The 22,840-nt window shown below is 33.1% G+C and overlaps 1 protein-coding gene and 1 pseudogene across 2 annotated transcripts in view; both read right to left on the bottom strand.

Annotated features, from left to right (window-relative positions):
* Positions 1–22,840, bottom strand: part of ARHGAP6 (Rho GTPase activating protein 6) — a 580,691-nt gene that overhangs the window by 168,855 nt on the left and 388,996 nt on the right. The gene's annotated exons all lie outside the window — the stretch shown is intronic.
* LOC105749985 lies at positions 13,507–16,982 on the bottom strand (annotated as a pseudogene).

The raw sequence follows: 22,840 nt of genomic DNA, 5'->3' as shown, positions 1-22,840 counted from the left end.
TCCCTCCCCCAAACAGCAAGTAATACAATATAGTTTAAACATGTGCAATTCTTCTAAACATATTTCCACAGTCATCATGCTGCACAAGAAAAATCAAAAGGGCAAAAATGAGAAAGAAAAAAACAAGCAAGCAAGCAAACAACAATAACAATAAAAAAGGCGAAAATATTCTGTTGTGATCCACATTCAGCTCCCCATAGTCATCTATCTCTCTGGATGCGGATGGCTCTCTCCATCACAAGTTTATTGGAATTAGCCTGAATCAACTCATTATTGCAGTCCATCATAGTTGATCATTACATAATGTTGTTGTTGTATACTCTTCCTAAAAATTATATTTTAGATCTTCTTACACTTTTTCTACTCATAATGCTTTTTTGCCTGAGAAATTTTTTTGTGAACCTGGTGGGAAAAACTAGTCTGGAAAAGACCCCTAATGGAATTGAAGTTTAAGAAGATTCCAAATGTACTCTAGAACCTACAGTATGTAACCACATTTCAGTATAGCAAAGCATTTGCAGTGTGCCTAGGACACCAGAAAGAACTCTTAAGTGTGAGCTGGAAATCTCTTTTCGCCATTCTTCCCATCACTTAGAGGAACTTGGGTGGCTTTGGGGCCTGAAGAATTGACTTCCAACTTGTGTTGACTGGGTTTACTGATATAAAGCAGGAGAAGAGAGAAAATGAAAAGTTGGGGCCCCCAAGGTACGGAACAGGATTAGAACTGAGAAGCAGGAATTTCCTTGTGAATTAGAATTGTATGTATTTGAAGCAAAGGAAATCTGAGGAATTTGAAATAGAGATTGAAGGTATATAACCTTGTCTTTTTAGGCCCCCAGTGACACATTCTTTTCTTCCAGGAATAATACTTTTGGTTCTTTCTACATTGGGTTTTTAAAGACTTCCTTTGAGAGTTCCTACAATCCTGTATTTTTCATTTACATGAAAATTCTTTTGGTATTTATTTCCTACATATTACTATTATTAATAATAACCAATGTTTATATAGCACTTTAGGTTTGCAAATACTTTACAAATATTGCCTCACAACTCTGGGAGATAAGTGCTCTTATTATTCTCATTTACAATGATGAGAACATTAAGTGACCTGAGTAGGATCACACAACAAGTAAGCTGACCCAGAGAAATGAGAGGCTCCAAAAGTATCAATCAAAAGACAGATGGGCCATGATAGCAGCTGAGGTTACACCCAGTGAATCTTTAGAAATTCAGGACTCTGATGTCATCAACCAACAGAAAAGCAATCAGGATTACAGTTGGGGAGAATACAAGTTTTTTAGCCCAAAAGGGCAGCGTCCAGTGCAAACAGCTCCAATGTAATTGTCAGATGACAAGGAGAAATCCCAAAAGTGGTAAATAGAAGGGAATTAGATAGGTTAGCCTGAGGCAGGATTTGAACTTTAGACACACTCCTGTTGAGTTTTTCATCCATCTTGTAACTGTTGTTATGATTCCTAAGCTTTTATTTGTAAGACAAATTGCATTCTAATGAACATTCCAAATTTCTTTTATCTGGAATTTTGTTGAATTTAATATTAAATGAAGTTATTCAGATCATATGGCAGTGTTTAGAGATATATATTTTTCTTCAAAGTCTTTATTGCAATATGATTTTATCACCAGATTGTTCTCTTAAAGAAACAGTAACAGTTTTTGTAGCTTTTGTAAAACAGCTATTCAAAATAAGGTTTACACTTTGAATTCAGAAAAAAAAAAAAATCTGTCACTGAATGACTCATTAAATTTCCAAAACAAACTTCTTGATAGATTACCACTGGATCAGAGTTTCAGTCTATTGCACTTCAACTTTAACGCCTTATAAATTTTCATTATTAAATAATCCTGATTAATAAAAAAATGAGATGCATTTTGGCTCAAAAGTATATTAAAATTTGTAAACATTCAGTTCACCAACCCCACATGATGTGTATTTAGTTGAAAGTTGTGTTCAAAAAAATTTGAATAATTGAATCAACCTAAAAATGATACTGCCACAAAAGTAACATAAAATATAGGGTGCCTGAATTCTCTTACATATTTCTATTTGGCAATCCAAATAACATCAACATAATAATTTTTCCATTTTGTAAAAAAAAAAAGAAAACCCAACAGCTGAATTGGTGTTTCTTTTTTCTCCCTGATGAATTTTCTTTGCTTCACATCTGGCTATGGAATGAAAACACTATGGGGTCGATAACTTGTTTACAGAAATGAAATTGTACAATCATTCTAGTGATGAACTTTCCTCAGAGTCCCATGTTCAGCTTCAGAGAAGACTCTACTCCCTTTTGATAGCTTTCTCATTTTCCTAAATATCAAAACCTTCTAGCTTTTCAATGGAATTTCTTTGTCATTGCAACCTATTGATAAATATTGAACTAAGCTCATACTGTGTAATTTTCCTATTTACAAGACTACAAAGTTTGACTACCTAATAGTTTATTGTCCTTATACCTTACGTATTTGTCAAAATTGTGTACAAGTAACTAGTTATATATGCTCTAGCCTAATCCATCCTAAGGGTATTCATATTACCAAAGACTTCATTAACTGCAAAGCTAACTTAGATCAGTTATACTGTCTTCGGGGCAGCCCAAAGAAATAATTTAACATTTCTTTCTCATCCCAAGCCTCCCCAATTTTACTTCCCCAATTTATTTTTCCAACAAATTTCCTATTTCCCCAATAAAGATTTTGGATGCCCATACTTTGTTATCCCATTCCTTGCCTAGTTACCAGGGAAAATCTTACTATTGTTCCAATTTATGAAACTTCCTCCCACATCCCTCCCAGTGACATGATAAGTAGGAATAATGTTGATAATACATTTAAAACAAGAAGAGGAAAGTCACAAACTTAGAGGCAATGTTTGGAAAGATTGCTATAATTGGTATCAGGAAAGACCTAGAATTTCTGACAATTATTAACCAACACTAATTATGCCTTACCTTTAAAATAGTGGATAATAATATCTGAAATTATCTAACTTGAAAGAAAGCATGATGTAGGAAATTAGAAGGTAGGTCTTGGAGTCAAGAAATTCTATCTCTGACATGCTGATAGTGTGACCCTAGATAAAACATTTAACTTCAGCACTCTAGGCAACTTGAACCCAATTAATTAAAGCAAGCAAACTGCATTGGAATGGGAGTTTTCCTCACTCAGAGCTCTTCATACTATTGAAAGCACAAGTCTAGAGCAAGATTGCTCATGATTGCCATGGAGATAAATTGAGACAGCCTATATTTACAAAATTTGCAAATTTTTAAGTATTGCAAACTTTGATGGAAAGACAAAATGGATAAAAAGAATATTCACAAGTTTAACTATCTCCTTAATTTTTTAAAATAAATAACAATATCCTCATTCAATTTTTATTTTTTTTCATCAATCAATTTCTCCATGATTTCATTTCACATAGGTTATCTGCTTTGATTGTTTTTTGTGGGAAAAGATTGTAGAAAAGTGCATTCAGAGTTCCTAATGATTAACTTACAAATGAATTTTTGGAAAATTGACAAGTCAGGAATGTCTTTGGAAACAAAGCAATTTAATATATAAAATTTCTCTCTATATAATGACAATCATCAATACATATATATTTATTTATTTAGATGATAAACATGATTATACATGTATAACCTTATCTGAGTATTCTCTCAGATAGGGAGGGAGAAATAGAATTTGAAACTCAACATGTTAAAAAAAAAAAAACCTTAAAATTATTTTAATATGTAATTGGGTGAAACTATATATATGTGTGTGTATGTATATATATATATATACATATATATTTACAAAATGAATATATAATAAATAAAATGATAAAGTTATAATCAGCTAAGACCTGGAGAAGAGATGAGAAAATGTATCTTTTTCTCTTCTTTGTAGAGGTGAGACTATGGGTATGGAATATTGCATATCATGTCAAATGTGAAAGAGGGAAGACTGATATATTTGAGGAAATGAAGATGACGTAATGACATAAAGGAACAATAAGGGTTTGTTTAAATTAAGAAAGTCAGGAATATTTAAACTTATATTAATATTTTATTTTTCAAAAATCGTTGGGAAAATATCCAAGGACAAAAAAAGTTTTAATACTCTAGAAACAATGTTAATTCTCAGGATGTTCATGAATATACCTGCTATTGCACTGGTATAAATGCCAGATACTTCCTCCAGATTGAAAATCTCCCCTTTCTCTCACTATTCTGTTTGTCTCTGACTCTTTTCTCTATTCCCTACCCCCCTTGGTTCTTTCTCTGTCTCTCTTCTCTTCCAAAGAAGAAATTCCCTACACCAATGCAATCAGTACCTGTTAGCAAGTCATGGCCTTAGTAAATTACTTGGATCAATGAGAGACTAATCATCTACCTAGGAACACACAGTAACTAGGACTCAGACTCAGAGGATAGCTTTCCATCTACTATTCCATATTTCCACCATACTATTCCATAATACTACATATATATATATATATATATATATATATATATATATATATACACACATGCATACATACATAGTACCCCCAAAGTCTTAATGAAGTTTTAATGGTTGTTGTTAAGTTGATTAGTTATGTTTCTTCTTTGTGACCCCATTTAGGGTTTTCTTTGCAAAGATATTGGACTGGTTCACCATTTCTTTCTCCAGCTCATTTCATAGAAGCGGGAACTGAGGCAAACAGGGTTAAGTGACTCGCCCAGAGTAAACATAACTAGTAAGCATCTTAGGTCAAGTTTGAATTAAGAGACTTTGTACTCTATTCACTGTGTTACCCAGCTGTTCAAGTTTTAATACCTATATGTTTATATATTTTCATATATGTATATATATACATATATGTATATACTTATACAATAAAATATGTGTATATATACATATTTAAATCTTAAACACTTGTTTAAATAAAATCTCATGAAAATGTTAAGTTCAAAGTAATATAAGTAGAATTGGCTCTGTGAATATTGTACACCTGATCTATAAATCTAAGTTTGTCTGAAGGATGTGGAATAGTTATCACAGAATGTAGGTGCCATTCTTGATATAAAAAGACACCAAAACATTTTCTCCCAAAATGGTTACCTCTCCTAAATTTGGACATCAATAGACAAAGTACATATATATGGAAGGTTACTACAGTCATGTATGTTGTAGCTATGTTATTATTTCAGTAGTTTTCACTCATGTCTGACTCTCTGTAACCCCATTTGGGGTTTTCTTGGCAAAGATACTGTAGTAGTTAGCCATTTCCTTCTTCACCTCTTTTTAGCGATATGGAAACAGGATTAAGTGATTTGCTCAGGGTGACACAACTAGTAAGTGTCTGAGATTTTAATTACAAAGAATTTGAATTATAGACAATCATAATTAGCAAATTCATAAATTAAAATCTGATTAAATTTTTACCAATAATAGTCATTTTTTAAACTTGAACCTTATTTTAAAAATGTTTTAATATCAATTTTACATTAGACTACAAATTCCAAAATTCAATTATTTCTTTTCCTTTATTGATCCCCAACATTTAGTGATGAGGTCCTGAGGAACTAATTGGGATTGGCAGAGAAAGACTATAGTATGGATGGAATTACTCCCTGAGGCAAGCAGGGAAGGACATACTAATAGGGATTAGTTCAGTCTTATAATTCCACTCTCAGTGGAAGTTGTGAATAGCCCCCACCCCCGCTCTGCTATGTTCAGTCAAAAATGAGTTTTTACACCAACCCCCTGAATTTAAATTTAAATTGTCCACATCATCTTTGCTGAACCCTCTTTTGGGTTATAGATCACCATAGCACTCTCCCTCATAATGTTTTTCCCCTCTCTCCTCCCCATGCCATGTTGTGGTCTCTCCTCTCACCTCCTCACCATGCCTTATGGTTTCTTTCTCTTGCATGTAGTTAACCTCTTTCAGGGTTCTAAATCTCTTTGTTAATATAGCCTGCCAGTTGAGGGCATACTTCAACCTTTCTCCTGATTAATTATTAGTTCCAGTAGGGAACTTGTCTTTTCCATTGTTAATTGTAAAAACCTCTTTTCTTGCTATCTATATGCTTTCCCAACTCTATTTCATATTTATCATTCCTGGTTTCTATGGTATCTCTTCATTTTGTCCATAACCTCTTCTAAATAAACCTACCTTTTGACAAAGAAAATAGCCATTGTGAAATCTTCACATGACTGAACCCCAGTATTTGGTGCCTGAACCTCAATCTCATCATTTGGTGCCTAAATTGCTCTTCTAAACCACATCACGTAGCACAATGCCTGGAACAGTATAGGCACTTAATAAGTGTTGATTTATTTTAGTATCAATAAAGAAGAGAGTTGAATTAATTTGAATCCCTATTATTCAATATATTCCTGATATTAACACATATTTTCTTTCCTCCATAACCATGTAACAAATATCAAAGATTTTATTGAAATTACTTTAACAAAGGCAGAAAATTCATTAAAATAATCAATGACAAGTTTTGACAATGGAAAAATAGATTAAGACATAAATAATAAACTTTTTAAACCTTTCTTTTCCATTAAGAGCTCATGGGTTTGGTCCTAGAAATGATTTCAAATATAATAAAGCTTATTCCCAAAGTTTCACAGTCTGTGAAGCAAAGCTTCTTAAATTCCCCAAGGGGTCATGTAATTGAATGTGGGAGCAGAAAAAAATTAAACAACAGTAAAAGATATCAAATATTCCACCAAATTTTAATTCTTTATATAAAAATAACTGCATCCATATCATTAGTATGCAAATTTGCTTTCATTTTTAATAAATGGTAAAATTATATATATAATCAAAGAATTTTTAAAACAAATTTATTATTTATTACTTGTAAATGTTTGATTTGTATACCTATTTTATATGCTTATATATCCAGGATTACACAAAAGTTTCTCAGGTAAAAAGGGATTGTGAGTGGAAAAGTTCAAGAAGCCCTGTTCTAAAGCATGGATAGGAAGTTGGCTAAGAATCAGAAAATCTGTCTTGATGATGGAAAAAAGGCTTTTCTGGTTTAAAACATCAGAATTTTCTGGATGTGAAAAGTATTTTCAATATTATATCCCATCACAACTCTTAGAAGCTGAGTCAATATTGGGAAGCTTTAGCATTTTACTCAACTGATATCAAATCCAGGCATGGCAAATAAAGTATTTAAGTATCTTACTTCAAAGAAATATTTTTATAGGTTAAATTATAATGGAAAACCCAGGGACATATGGAAAGAAAGCAAATTGTTGTGGCCTGTTTCATGTTGTTTTAGCCAGTTGGTCACAGAAATTCATGTAAGTTTGCATGCATTTTAACCAATAAGACTAAAAATATCCCCAAAGTGCCTTTGTGGAAGGAAACTAACAAAGGTTTCATTTAGAAGAAATCCTACTCTCCCCTGCCCTGGGTGGCTTTCAAATTGCTCCAGGATGCTTTAGATTCATCTGTACTATTTTGATTCAGTGGAGAGTGCTGGGCCTGGAGTCAGGAACACCTGAATTCAAATCTGGCCTTAACTACTAATAGCTGTGTTTGACCCTGGTCAATCATTTAACCTTGTTTGCTTCAGTTTCCTTAACAGTCAGTCAACTGAGTTGGAGAACGAAATGGCAAACCACTCCAGTATCTTTGCCAAGAAAAACCCCAAAGAAGTCAAGATGGACATGAATGAACAATGACTAAACAACATATGCAAGGAAGACATCATGGCAGGCTCTGTGTAACACAATGAACAGTTGCTGCCATGGGGAAATTTGTATTGTTCATGAAATATTCAATACAATTCAAGATAAGTATAAGGGGAGCTAAAAAGGGAAAGAAAATGAACATGAACAGCCCTGAAAGGATAGAGAGTAGGGAATCCAAGGAAACTAGTGGTTTAGGAATATCTCACTTGCTTTTTTGTATACTGGTTTGGTCCTTTAAAGGACTGTTTGACTTCCTTGTTTCCTCAGGTATAAAAAATCCACAGATCATGAGATAGGCTGTTTGAAGGTTTGGGGAGAATTGCTTATCTGGCCTAAAAGGCCTTTAGCCCAGATGAATGAAGAGGAACATGGAGACCTTAGCAAATGTTGTTAGTAAAAACTATTTTTATTGAATTTTATGACCCATTTAAAATGTTCCTTTCCCATTCTAACTCCCAAGCTGAATCTCTAGACTGGACTGAGTTAGGCTTGGGCTAACATAACTTTCTAGGATGGGTGGCACCTGAGCTGAATGGTGATTAAAGGTATTGAGGTGAGAAGTGAAGGCATTCCAGGAATGGCACATAGATAGTAGATGGGCAAAAATGGCAAAAGATGGCCAGCCAGTTCGGAGGATGGCTAGTAGCTCAATTTGACTGGCATTCAGAGAGGGTAAAGAGAGCAATAAGAAACAGGATTCGAAAAGTAGCTTCGAATCATATTTTAGAAAAATGTAAATGCCAGGTTGAAGAGTTTGTATTTTTCTTTTAAGAGACAAGAGAAGATGATGCCAAAGAAGGTGGTAGGGCACAGTAGAAATAACATAGTATTTAAAGTCAAAAGATCTTGGTTTTAAATCCTATCTTGCTCTCTTACTGAGAAATATTAAGCAATTCTCAATGTCTCTGAGCCTGAAAGTCCTTATCTGTAAAAGAAGAAGAGGAGGAGGAGGAAAAGAAGATGATATCTATAAAATAATTGTAAGATAAAAATAAAGATAAAAAAAAGGAGGAGGAGAAGAAGGAAAAGGAGAAGGAGGAGGAAGAAGAGAAGTTGATTTAAATGGCCTCTATAATCTCTTTCAATAAAAGGACTTTTATATTTACGACTTCTGAGCAAGGAAGTGACATTACTAGATCTGTGGCTTGGAAAGATTATTTTAACAGCTGTAAAGTTGTCTGGGAGAGGGAAGAGATTAGAAACAGACAAGGCTATTAGAACACTGTTGCAATAATTTAGCTAAGAGGTGATAAGACCTTGAACCGGGGTAGTATTAAGTAGAAACAAAGTCATTTATGGTTCTAAAGACTAGGATTCTCCCCATTTCCCACCAGGCAAATATACTTTCAGAATTTTCCATAAAATCTCAGTAACCTCATCATCCTAGATCATCATACCCCTAGAATTCAATTTATTGAAAATATTCTTTGCCTGAGACCTTTTCCTCAGATTTGGATGCATATAAATCCCAGAACCTCCATTTAAGGAGGGTGCCAGACCTGGAATTATGAAAACTCATTTTCCTGCATTCAAATCTGGTCACAGACACTTAATAGCTGTGTGACCCTTAGCAAGTCATTTAATTTTATTTACCTCAGTTTTCTCATCTCTGAAATGAGATAAAGAAGGAAATAGCATATTATTACAATATCTTTGTAAAGAGAACCCCAAATTTGGTCATAAATAATCAGACATGATTCAATAACAACTAGCCTAAGCCATCTATCTTTTTATTTTCACAAGGGTATATTCCTCCAGCATTACCAGATAACTGACCCTCTTCCCTTTAGATTCATTTTATGCATTGTCTTCTCCATTAGAAAGCAAGCTCTTTGAGGGCAGGAACTATTTTTCTCTTACCTTGTATTTTTTTTATCCCCATTGATTAGCATAGTGCCTGTCACATTGGATTTAATAAAAACTTATTGACCATTAATTTAGAAACCACTAATGTGCTAAGTATAAGTAATTCTAAAACTTATTTATTAAAGTACATCCCATAAGACCTTTGCAACATTTTCTGTTTTTCATATGAGTTACACTGTGTGCCTGAAGAAAAATCCGTTCCTTTAAAAATATTATGAAATTCCAAGTATTCTCTAATTGAGAGTGACCTTCCTCCTCCATAGTTTGAAATTAATACAAACATTTTTTGGACGTTAATTGTGTCTATGTTGAGTTTGAATATAATCTTTTGGAATCCAAGGCTAAAGACACAAAAAGTCCTCATAAATACTTGTTGGTTGACTCATAATAGCACCCCAAACTCTGTCAAGCTACTTTAAAACTATGTATACAAGTCCAAGGGCAAGAAGACCTTGTAAAATATATTGTTTGATTACTCATGATATTTTAAGACACAAATGTACCAGTTGAGTGACTGCAATTGGGATGAGCCAAATGAGATTCTGAGATTCCCTAATTATAAAGAGGATAGACACATGGATATGGCAGAAACACACAACCTTTTTTGCTCTGTTATCCTTCCTTTCTAATTCCCACCAAGACTTGTTGGACCTCACATTTGCATCCAACTTATAGAGCATAGCATCTGCATGTCAACCTTACCCTGAATAGGCTCTGGCCCGACAGTCACTTTCTAGGGCTCCCTTCTGGATCCTTTCGGTTCTCTCCAATTGGTTCCCTATCCTCTAGCCCCTCATCATGGTTTATCTCTCTAAAGTATCTATCTTGTAATTTTATCAGCCACTATGGATTCTATTATCATTTCTATGCAGATGACCTCCAAATGGGTATAAACATTTTTAATTGTTATCTCGAATTCTGGTCCTATATTACTAGCTACCTGATGAATATCTACCAAGTGGTTACAGGCATCTCAAACACATATCCAAAACAGAACTCATTATATTTCCCCCCCCTAACCTAACCTCCAAAATTTTCCATTTCTATTGATGATTCCATCCTCTCAGTCATCCAGTTTTGCAATTTTGGAGTCACTTTTGCTTCTCTCTGCCTCTATGGTTATTACTGAGTTTTGTCAATCCTACTACTCAAATGAATGACATGTGAAAGAACATAAACAACTCTGCAAACTTGAAAATCATATATAACTGCAAGTTATTATTGTTCTTGTTGCTGTTATAATCATCATCATTATCATCATCATCATTATCATCATTACTCCAACAACTCTGAAATCTATCTTCTCTTGATTCAAACAAGTACTCAGCCACAGTTTAGGTCTTTATCATTTCTTGCCTGAATAACTGCCAACAACCACTTGTACTTGATCCATTCTCTTCCTTACCTAATCCATCTTACATACAAGTGAAAAACTAATATTCCTAAAACACAAATCATGCAATTCTTCTATTTAAAAACCAAACAAACTTACAAAACTCATTTCAATGGTTCCCAATTGTTTCTAGAAAAAGATATAAATTATGCAGCTTGGCATTTAAAGCACTCTACAATCAGGTCCCTACCTACTTTTCTAATTGAACTTCATATTATGTAATCCCTTGTTCTTGTCAAACTAGCCAAGTAGCTGTTATGTGAATATGACATTTCATCTCTTACTTCTATGGTCTTATAGAACAATTACCTCATATATATGTGCATTCCCTCTTCACTTCTGCTTTGTGGAACAGAATAGTAAGTTTCTTTCAAAACATATCTCAGGTGCCATCTTCTCCATAAAACTTTCCTGATTTACTCCTCCATCTAAGTTCTTAGCTACTAGCTATTTCTTCCTCTTGATATAACTTAAAAAAAAAAAAAAAAAAACTTGGTATAACATTTGTAGTTACTTGTAACTTGTAGTTACAATATATTTTAAAATTACTTAAATAAGCAACAGCCATAAAATAATTCACATTTTTAGAAGCAACAACTGTCTTTGGATTGTTTTTTATCCTGTTTTGTCTTTTTTCTTAAAAAAAAACATATAAATCTCAGGAATATAGAAATAAAATTAGGGTAGCAAATGAAATAATCTAAATCTAAATGATAAATTGTCTAAATTATTCCCAGACATGATTCCTATCTTGGAGCTATATTTCATGAAATCAAAATATTTTAGTGTTGGGAGGAGGTGAAAGAAGATCACTTGCTACTATTCCTAGATACCAAAGGTCTGGATCGCATTCCATTAAATAAAACATGGGATCAGTCACTGAAAGTATAGACCACAGGTTATGCCTGAGAATTCCATTTATACTTGTAAGAGCTTCATTTGCCACATGTGGAATTGCTCAAATAGAAAGACAAAGTAGCCAGCACCAAATTTATTAATGTCTTTCATTCTTCTTAGTCTTTCTTTGGACTTGAACTCCATCCCCACCATGGTATTCACAGCAATTAAATAGCATTTCCCAAAGCCATTTAGAAATAGGCACCATGTTTTCAAAATAGTGAAAACTATAAACATTCTTCTAAATGATGTCAATAAATTATTCAGAAAATCTTGGTGAATGTTTGGTATATTGTGAAGTTTTCACTGATTATATGGTCCTATCATAGAACAAGTCAAGTAATGAAAATTGGATTATTACATGAAAACTGTACAGTTCCAAAGAAATGAAATACTTAAAAATTACAGTGTAAGGAAATGAAGCATTTTGTATACTAGTCATGCCTTTAAAAGTCCTGTACTTATTGAACCCTATTTTAAATAGGCTACTGTAATTTGTTGTTTTAAATAATAGTTTGTGAAACAATATGCAATGCAAATAATTGTTTTTTAATATTAGTTTTATATTTATATATGTATGTATGTTGTATTGTGTGATTTATAATCTCTTATCTAGCTATATATTTATTTATATTTACAAGTGCAGTATTATAGAGGAAGCATTATTTACTGATTAAAGAGCTGGCCCTAAAGCCAGAAGGACATAATTTCAAGCTTCTCTTCTGATACCCACTAGTTATAGACATTAGATAAATCATCCAGACATTTAATGCTCAGATGTGCACCTATAGTGACAAAAAGAATTTACTTATCTCAAGAGTTCTCATTAACAAACAAATCATAAGTTTAGTCCTTTTTCCTATATATTTGTGTGTTATCTACAAAGATGTACTTAAAGCAGCACATACCTGTAAACTAACTGGCCTATCTAGTAGATAATAAGAACTAATATATTCATTTGCTTTTAATCTGAAATGTGAATCCATCTGTATCAGAATATTATATCTGGATTTTTTTCCTGAAAGTAATTTTTGATGCTTCTCTTTCCTTCATTATTTTACCTTCAAAGCAAAAAAAAATTTAAAAGAAAACAAAAGAGAAACTTCTAAACCATAATTATTCTTCAGTTGCATTGTAAACATGTATTGAACTAGTTACCTCTTGTGGTGAGCCTCCACGGAGAGGAAGGGAGGAATCTTCGTAAATATGTACAAAGATCACCACATAGAAAACTGGAAGAATACGTTAGCAAGAAAATCAGACAATATTGCCATGGAAACCATGATGTTCCAGGTGGGAGGCACAGCCAGAATCAATTGTAGGCAGTTGGAGGGTGTGAACCAACAAATGGGAAGCCCACTACCTTTCCCTCTTTCCAAAAGGCCTACTGAAAAGGAATAAACATAAGTCCATTCCTATTTAGAACCACAAGTTAATGTTTTTCTTCCATCATCTGGTTAGAGAAAACTGCAGTGGAAAATTATGATGTCAAGTGCTTAAAAATCCAGACTTTCATCTTCCTCTATCTAGCCTGTGGATCGTGTGCTAACACCAAAACCTCAATTTCATTTGAGTCATTCATTTCTGACATTCTGAACTTCCTAAAGCATGACTATCAGGGATGCCGTTGATCCATTCTCTGGTTGATATTAAATTAGATATAATTGACTTTGAGCTTATTTCAATAAGACATCCAATATTCAAATTTTTTTTATTTCAATGAAAACATTCAGTAAAATATCTAGAGAATTTGTTTTCATGATAAAGTTGATCCAGCTATATAAAAATGTCAAGCTCTCCAAAAATTTAAGGTTCCCAGACAAGAAGTTCAAATTGACCTATTAACAATGGTCTGCATTAAATTATTTTAAAATTTGAGTAATTGTATATAATAATTGACATGAATACTCTATAATTTACACAATTCCATTTACCTCTTTCCCAGGAAAAAATCAAACTCAGATTTTCAAAAAGTTTTTAAAATAGAATTTTACTATTAAAAACACTTTTGGAAGGTGGGGGTTTTCAAAGGAACAATGAAAAATAAGAAAAACTTTATTCCACAGATTTTGTTAAATATGCTGCAATGAAAATGATGTGACTGTTGTAAACAAATCTTAATTTCAAACCTGCTGTTTGACATGTTGTATGAATAAATTAGATATATTGTATGAAAATAATTAATTCCTACTAAAATATAGAATAAAGCCACCATTATGTCAATTTTTATATTCATTTTAAACAACTGACTAGTATTTTAATACGAGTTCAAATTTTCATTACAAGAAATGAGAAAACTATCCATAAAGCTAATGATTGATGAAATTAATTCTGTATTATTGCTCTGAAAATATATCAGCCAAAGTTAGGCATTTAGTTCTCGCTTTTAGTCATCATCTACTGTTGTCCTGATTATCATTTTTCTTTTTATCTGAACCCAGTCAAACTCTATTTCTCAATTTTGACAATGGGTAATTATTTCTCTTTTTAAGCACAGAGTTAGTATACTGCACTGATTTTTCCTCCAGTTGACAAGAAGCCTATATTCACCATGGACACTTCATCCTTGGACAATTTTTTCTCTTTGCTGCTTTTTTATCTCCTTCAGTGTGCCTACCTACAAATTGTCTAAGCAAAAGATAGGAAATTTGCAATTTTGTAAAGATTTCAGTTGTTGCTCCTGCTATACCAAGAACTTTTCCCACCATGCTGTCAGCTGATCACAGAGCTGGATCAATCTTTGTTCCAACCCCAATAAAGTTTCCAGGTGCAGCATACTGAAGATTATTATCCTCTGGGAAATGTGATATGATTTTTGAAAAGACTAGTTTACATGTGAATTTCCTTTCACTATCTTTAGACAATGATCTGATCTCCAACTCTGAACTTATTTTCAATATTCCTTTGAGAATACTAGTATGGTCCATATCATCCTTGAGGTCATCAACTTCACAACTATACTTGTTGACATCAAAAGATTGAAAACAATAAATCTGAATTCTGAAGTGAAGTCTCTTGAAGGTACTGGAATTTTCCTTACTATGTATTCACAAACATCTTTAATATCATATTTTAGCTGAGTAGAAATTGGAACAATAGGAGCACCCTCTGCAACTGTATTCTTTATAAATGCAAGAATCTGTTTATAGTGTTCCTTAGTGGGAATTTCACCAGATCAATTTTGCTCTGTAGAATTAGAATGTGTTTCAATTTCACAATTTCCAAGGCAATTAGGTGCTTAGAAGTATAAGGCTGAGGACAAGATTCATTAATAGCTATTAACAGTAGGTCTACATTTATGATTGCTACAGTGTTCATCATGATGGCCATCAAAATAGCATGGCCAGGACAATCCACAAAAGAAATATGTCTCACTAATTTGAGACTAATTTCTTATAGTTCCTAGAATGTCTAAAGGAATTCTAGCTAGTGTGCTATTTCCACAAGATTCTGGCTGAGAACAGCTTGGGTCATCAAGTTTGTGTAACTTAATGGTAATAGGTCTTTCCAGTTCATTTCTTAATCAGACAGTGTAAATTCCAGAAATAACTTTTACTACTGTTGACTTTCCATGTGCATCAAGGTCAATTGTACCTACATTGAAGGCAGAGTCAACTTGGTAACATCCAAGCAACATGTCAATAATATTTTTCAAAAAGCTTCTCTCAACAGTATCAATCCTAAAAGTTCACTGGAATTGGTAACTTAACCAATAATTTTTTTCTTTAATCAGAAAGGTATGTAAAAGGAAACAAATTGTACCTGGTGATTAATTAAATATCCTTATGCCAATTTTGCTAAGCATACAACATTAACTAGTTGCTTGATTCTGAGTCTGAATCTTGATTTTCCTGTCTTCCTGAAAATCTGTGATTAAATCCTACCTTCAACAAGAGGTCTTTCCTACTCCCTTCTCCCCAACTCCAGCTCCTTGTGCCTTCCCCTTTTAGATGGTTTCTACCTCCTTTACATATTTCTCATATATAACTGTGAATTCCTTGAGGACACAGGTATCCCTAGCACTCAGCACAATGTCTTGCACGTAGTAAAAACTTAATAAATATTTGTTTGATAGTTCAATGGATCTGAGAGCTCACTGATGATTGTGTGTGGGGGAGTTTTATTCATTTTAATAACTTCCAATCACAACACACATATGCCATTCCATCCTTTGAGACTATATATATTATCTAATTATACTAGTGGGGAATGCATCCTTATTATTATTGAAAACATCATTTTGGGGGAAGTTTAGTGAACATAAATGACAAAAAAAAATGTGGATGTCATAGAGGCCAGTATTATTTTTTACTCCAGAATTCAATAAAGTGATCTTAGCAACTTACACAGCATACTTTCCCTTCTTCTGTTTCTGAGATACTGAATCTTTCCATGAAGCAAAAACAGACGACTGTCACCTGAACCATGTGAATTTTATTCCTTAAAAGTGTTGAACAAAAGTCAAGTGTCAAAAGAAATTCAATTTCTCCTACATTCTCACTTTACTTATTTAAAAATTTGATTTTGCTTGTCCATACCTTTTCTCAGTATTATTCTGTTACCATATGATAAATTCTTCCATCTTCTAATGTCTTTTGTCCTATTATTTTGCATAATTTAGATTAAATGAGTTATAACCTCTCATCTCAGCAACATCTATATATTTAGGAATTGGCTGACCTAAATATATCACTAATTACAAGGCCAATTGATGGACAGCTCCAAATGGTACAATTCCAAATAAGTTCATTGTATACAGAAGACAAATAACCCAATCTATTTATCTAATTAAAGCATCTAATGAATTAGAAACATAGTAAGAAAACTACAATTATTGCACTTGAAAAAAATTGTTTAATTTGTCTTGCATTTGCTTTCTGCATTTTTCAAGTGTTCTAGAGTACATTTATCACTAATGTCTACAAATAATTGCACTGGTTTTGAAAAAATGTGTTTCATTTCTCTGAAAACTTTTAGCCAAATGTTTGTTTAAAACTTGTATCCTCTACCATAATAAGGGAGAAGGGAGGAGTTTACATATAAAAACTGACTTGATTGCACCTTTCCTATTGTTATATTTTCTTTTCTTACAATTTCTTGATAGAAATGGAAGGAAACAAAATATATATAAACAACTATTTTGGGACAAACAACAATATGATTAAAATTTATAAAACTTTAATCAAATGCCTACTTTGCAAAATTGCTGTAATTTTAAAGACTTTTAAGCTTATCCCTCAAAATGAGGCTTACATTTTTAATCTGGTATTGCTATATGGTTACATTATCTAAGCAATATGTAAGAATGTGTGTGTGTGTTTCTGTTATGTAAAACTGACTTGCAACAAATTCATAGATCTATGATAAAAAGAAACAGCCAATTAGAAAAAACATACTTCAACAATATTATAGAAAATATTTCTAATAAAGACACAGACTCTAAACTAAATAAAGAATATATGACTTTGATCCATTCTCAATATATATGATTAAAGATCTTAGAAGAAGAAATTCAAAAGATCAATAGGCATATAAAATGCATCATATATCACTAAAAATAAGAGAGATAAATTAAAATAATTCTGAAATTTCCCCTCATACTCATCAAATCATCAATGATGATAAAAAATGAAAATATTCAATGTTTGATGAGAAATGAAAAAATAGGAACTGAAATGTACTGCTAGTGGAGTTATGAATTGGTCCAATCATCCTAGGAAAGAATTTGAATTATGAAAGATCACTAAACCATTCTATTACTGGTCATATGCCACAATGAAGTCAAAGATACACAGTTCTAATATATGAAAGGATATTTTTAGTAGCACCTTTTATTCTTTCAAAAATTAAAATAAAAGTGAAACAAAGTGGATGCCTATAGATATGGGAATGATGGGGAAAAAAACTCCAGCACATGAATTTGATGAACATGACAACTTCAGAGAAACATAGAAAGATATGTATGAGCTAATACAGAGATGACAGCAGAATTTAAAAAGGTAATATATACAAATATTAGAGTAAAGAAAATGAAAGTAAGTAAAAAGGTATCTGAAATCATAATAATTAGGCAGTGTGGTGGCTCAATAGATAGAGTGGCAGGCCTGAGTAAGAAAGATTAAACTTCCTGAATTTGAATCTGCCTCAGATGCTATATGTGTGACCCTGGGCAAATCACTTAACTCTGTTTGATCAGTTTCCCCAGCTATAAAATGAGCTGGAGAAGGAAATGACAAACTACTCCAGTATTTCTGCCAAGAAAACCCAAATGTGATTATGAAGAATCAGACATGATTGTAATGACTAAATGACAAAGAATTCACATTAATTAATATGAACAATCTTGGTTCCATAAAACAGATAATGAAAAAACAGAATTCCTTCCTCTCAGGACAGAGGCAGTACATTATGGCTGTTAAATGTTGCATATTTTTATGTCTTCTTTGTTCCTCATTTTTCCCCTTATCAGTTTTTCTTTGTTACAAGGGAGTTTCCAATGGGGTGAAAGAGGAGAGTGTATTTTGGCAAATATTTATAATGATAAAACATTTTAGAAAATGAGAAAAAAAAATTGTAGCAGATTATTACAAAGGATCGTGAAGAAACATATGGTCAATCAAGCCAATGAGCATTTAATAAACACCTGTACTATGCCAGGCACTGTTCAGGCTGCAGTATATTAACAATTAAGGTTTACCTAGAAATAGTAATATAAAAGATTTTATAAATAAACTTACTTTAAGAGAAAATGTAAAAGGCAATTGATCACTCACAAGCAAGAATGAAAGGTAAATTGCAAACAATACTCCAATTGATATCCTTGACATATTCAAAAGATGTAGAGAAAAGCCTTTGAGTAGACACAACTGGGAATGTTAATGGGAAAATAATGATGAAATTATCATAGGATAAGAAGGAATGAATGAGTTACAAACTGTACAACTGGAGAGAGAACCCATATCAAATCACAGATCCATAAAAGCATATAAAAATAAAGTAGAGACAAATGCAAAAGCAAGTGTAACAGAGTCTTTGCAGAACAAACCTCCCTACTTTCCTTAATTAATATAAAAGTTTTAAAAGACATTGTCTAAGGCATTTTTATTGAGAGTAGACTTATGATTTGAGCATCTAAATGGCTAAGTGTATAGAGCACTGGGTTTGGAGTCAGGAAGTCTCATCTTCCTGAGTTCAAATCTGGCCTTAGATATTTATTAGTTTTGTGATCCTTCATAAGTCATTATATCCTGTTTGCCTCAGTTTCCTCATCTGTAAAATGAGCTGTTCTTTGCCAAGAAAATCCCAAATGGGATCAGAGTCAGACTTGATTGAAATGACTGAACAACAAATTAAAAACTTGTTGGTTCACTTTTTGGAGGGACAGGGATGGTAGTAAAGTTATTGGTCTTATGCTTATCTCATATAGAGAATTCCTCAAGTGGAAACTGTAAAGGGCTAAAACTTTTGAGTTCATATACTGAGGTCGGACAACTGAGCACTTGAGGCTAATTATTGATTGGACAATACTCTATAAGCATATGCTTGGAAAATGTCCCTTCCCACTATTCTGTGCCAGCTCGATGATAGGTGTGTACAGAGAATTGTAGGAGGGACTTGGGGGTGGAGTAAAACTAGGCCGAGTCACTTTGGCAGTAGATGAGGGAGAAGGAAGGTCACAGAGATTCTGAGTCCATCCAATTCACTCCTACCTCTAAAGACCAAGAATAAAAACCAAGGACTTTTGCTTATCCTGACTCCAGCTGATTCTAAGGCATCCAGGGTGCTAACGTGGTCATCACAGGAAACTCCTTCACTAACAAATCAGAAACTCAGCTGCAACATTATATATAATATATAAAGAGGGTTTCTTAATCCAGAATAAACTCATTCATTAGTCACTATCACTTTTTTATTTATTATAATAACTTTTTATTGACAGAACCCATGGCAGGGTAATTTTTTTTTACAACATTATCCCTTGCACTCACTTCTTCTGTTCCGATTTTTCCCCTAGATGACATCCCCTAGATGACAACCAGTCCTATATATGTTGAATATGTCGCACTATATCCTAGATACGATATATGTGAGTCACTATCATTTTCACATTGACTTGCATTTTTTTTTATGAAGAATAATGCATAAAGGCTGATTAATGGGTGGTAGCACAGGTCAGTAATCTGTACTAGTAGGGGAGGCTGAGGCTGGTGGATCTTTTGAATCAAAGTGACTGAGATACAGTAGGGCTAAGCCAACTACGCATTCATTCTAAGAACAGCATTAATATAGTCAGCCTCTGGGAGAGAACTATAAGCTGCATATGGAACTTCACTCTCTCTTTCACAGTCATTCCATAGGACCAAAGAATTCTGGTAACAAGACAAAAGTCAGGTTAACTGGTGATGACTTGAGACATTTGATATATTCAATGTCTGAAAAATTCCAAACTGACCCATATCAGCAAAACAAAAGGTTAAAGTTCCATGCTGTGCAGTATTGGGATTGGGACTCAAGCATTTTCAGTTTAGGCTAGAGTGACTCTAGACTATATATATATATATATATATATATATATATAGTTAAACCAGTCAAAATCAGAAGCTACCAGATGACACACTTCTTTCCTTTTCTCCTCTGGGAATACTTCCCAATATCATTGAGGGCAAATTTGCCTCGGCATAAAAGTTGTGAGTAATAGCTCTGCCACTTGATTTCTGTGTGTATTCTGTGTGAGTACTGAGGTGCTAAAAACATCAAATGTCAATAGAAGACCCTGAGATCTTTAAAGTCTGAAAGGTGAACATGGAAAATTTCTTGCAGAGTTCTTTGAAAAATTTGACAACTGTTCATACATTGAAAATTCCTATTGAAAATTAATTGCATTTGGTAAATCTATAACAGCAAAATGATAAATGTGTTTCATTCTTTCAACACCCCACAAAATCAATTGTGTGGGATATGATACGGAGTTTAAGTATTAATGTGAGCTTTATAACTAATCAGTATGTTAGTTATGATTCATAATGATTCTGTTTATCTGGTTGTAACCTGATGACTATACTGTAAGTTTCTCTCATTTTGAATGAGGAAATATCTAATTCCATTCTGCTTAATTAAGCAGAGGTTATGTATCACAAATGTCAATGAGTCATTTTAGAATGTATTTTGAAGTTTGGCAAATGAACTAAAAAACTCTGCAAATCAAGCTTGTAAGGAGGCATTCCTTAAACTCTATAGAAAGTAATTTTAACAAATAAAAAAGTACTTTACATAGCAGGAGATTATTATTCAATGGAACCCTGTTGTGAGATTCACTTCTAAGTAAACAACCTAATTTTTCTGTTTTTAAGTTAAGAATTTTAGACATTATTTTATTATTATAATTATGAAATATCCCATTACAATTTTTATATGAAGGAAAATACAAAATTAACTTTTTATTTTGATATTTCAGTAAGCTGAGTGAATACTCTGAAATTTAGATAATAGTTGTGCTTGCAAAAGCAGTGTTAATTGTTCTTAGCAAACACTAGAGAGAATCTCTCTATAAATACATATAGATAGAGAAATATATCTATATCTATATCTATACATATCTACACATCTATATATATATACACACACACACATATACACGCCCCTCATTTCCTTAAAGGGGAAGCTTGAAACTACTTGACCTAAGAGAAGGAAAAGTAATGACAACTACCTTGGCCTGTGTATTGGCTACATTTGTTTACATAAGTGTACAATGAGAAGAAAATTAAAAGTGAAGGCAGGAAGAGGTTTCATTCTTTATCCATTGGCTCATTTACAGAGAAGGATAGCTGTGTTTTTTGTTGTTCTTTGAAATCTTCCTCTAGCTTGATAGTATCATTTAAAAACATCAAAGAACAGGCTTAAGTTTAAAAAACAAAAAAAAAGAAAAAATATGAGTAGGGCAAAACTTTTCTTTGATTCAGGATAACAAACAATAATACAAACATCTACCCACATAACCAATCAATCCTTTGATAACACTGTTGATCATTAGGAGACAGCATCTTAATACAGAAATTGTTTCATCCTATTGTGTACTTTACTAGTGTCCTGCACATAATAGATATCTAATAAGTGGTTGCTGAACTGATACTCACTTTGAATTCTTGATTAGTAACATGTTACGGGAATTCCATAGGACAGGTTGTTATTGAGAACATTTGCCAGAAAAAATTGAGGATTATTGGATATTTCATTTGCTGAAATATCTTTGGTTTGCTGGAATGCTCATGTGCTGGGAAGGAAGAGCAGGATTCTCCCAAGTCCTTCCAAGAGAGAGTATAGTTAGCTAGAGTATTTGGAAAATTAAGCCAGAGGGAACCAAGTTGGTTTTTCATTGGCTAGGCAGGTTTTTTGAATTGTGGGAAAGTAGAGAAAAAGTAAAGGAATTAATCAATTAACATTTTCTAATTGCCTACATAGTAGGTATTATACTAGGCTCTGGGACAGAATTAAAAATAAAACAGTTCCTGTCCTCAAGAAATTTACATTCCACTGGTAAAAGGATATGTATGAAGACTAGATGAGATGTCAAGAATAAGTGGTTGGTATATTGGATAGAGTAGTTAATCTCTACCTAGGTTTGTATGTGCTCTTCTTTTATCATCTGAACACAGATGGAGAGTTAGTAGGGATGTTAGATTCAAATCTCCAGGTTCTCTTCTAGTCTAATTCTCTCATTTTACAGATGTGGAAACTGACCCTGTAGGTACAGGGATGAATTGATTTGCCCCCGGCAAAAAATTCACAGGAAAGTGAATTATCCCAGATCATATACTTTATTAGTGGCAGCTGGGATTATCATAAATAGCAAGTAGTAGAACCAGCATTTGAACATAGGTCCTCTCAATTTAAGTCCAGAATTCTTTCCATTGTACTCTATTGTCTCCCCTTGGGAATTATACCAATTTTTACCCCATCAGGGCTGAGTTTATCCCC

The sequence above is a fragment of the Sarcophilus harrisii genome, chromosome 3, assembly GCF_902635505.1.
Source record: "Sarcophilus harrisii chromosome 3, mSarHar1.11, whole genome shotgun sequence".
NCBI classification, from domain to species: Eukaryota; Metazoa; Chordata; class Mammalia; order Dasyuromorphia; family Dasyuridae; genus Sarcophilus; species Sarcophilus harrisii.
Note: the sequence above shows the minus strand (reverse complement) of the source record. Positions and strands in the feature narration are given on the sequence as shown.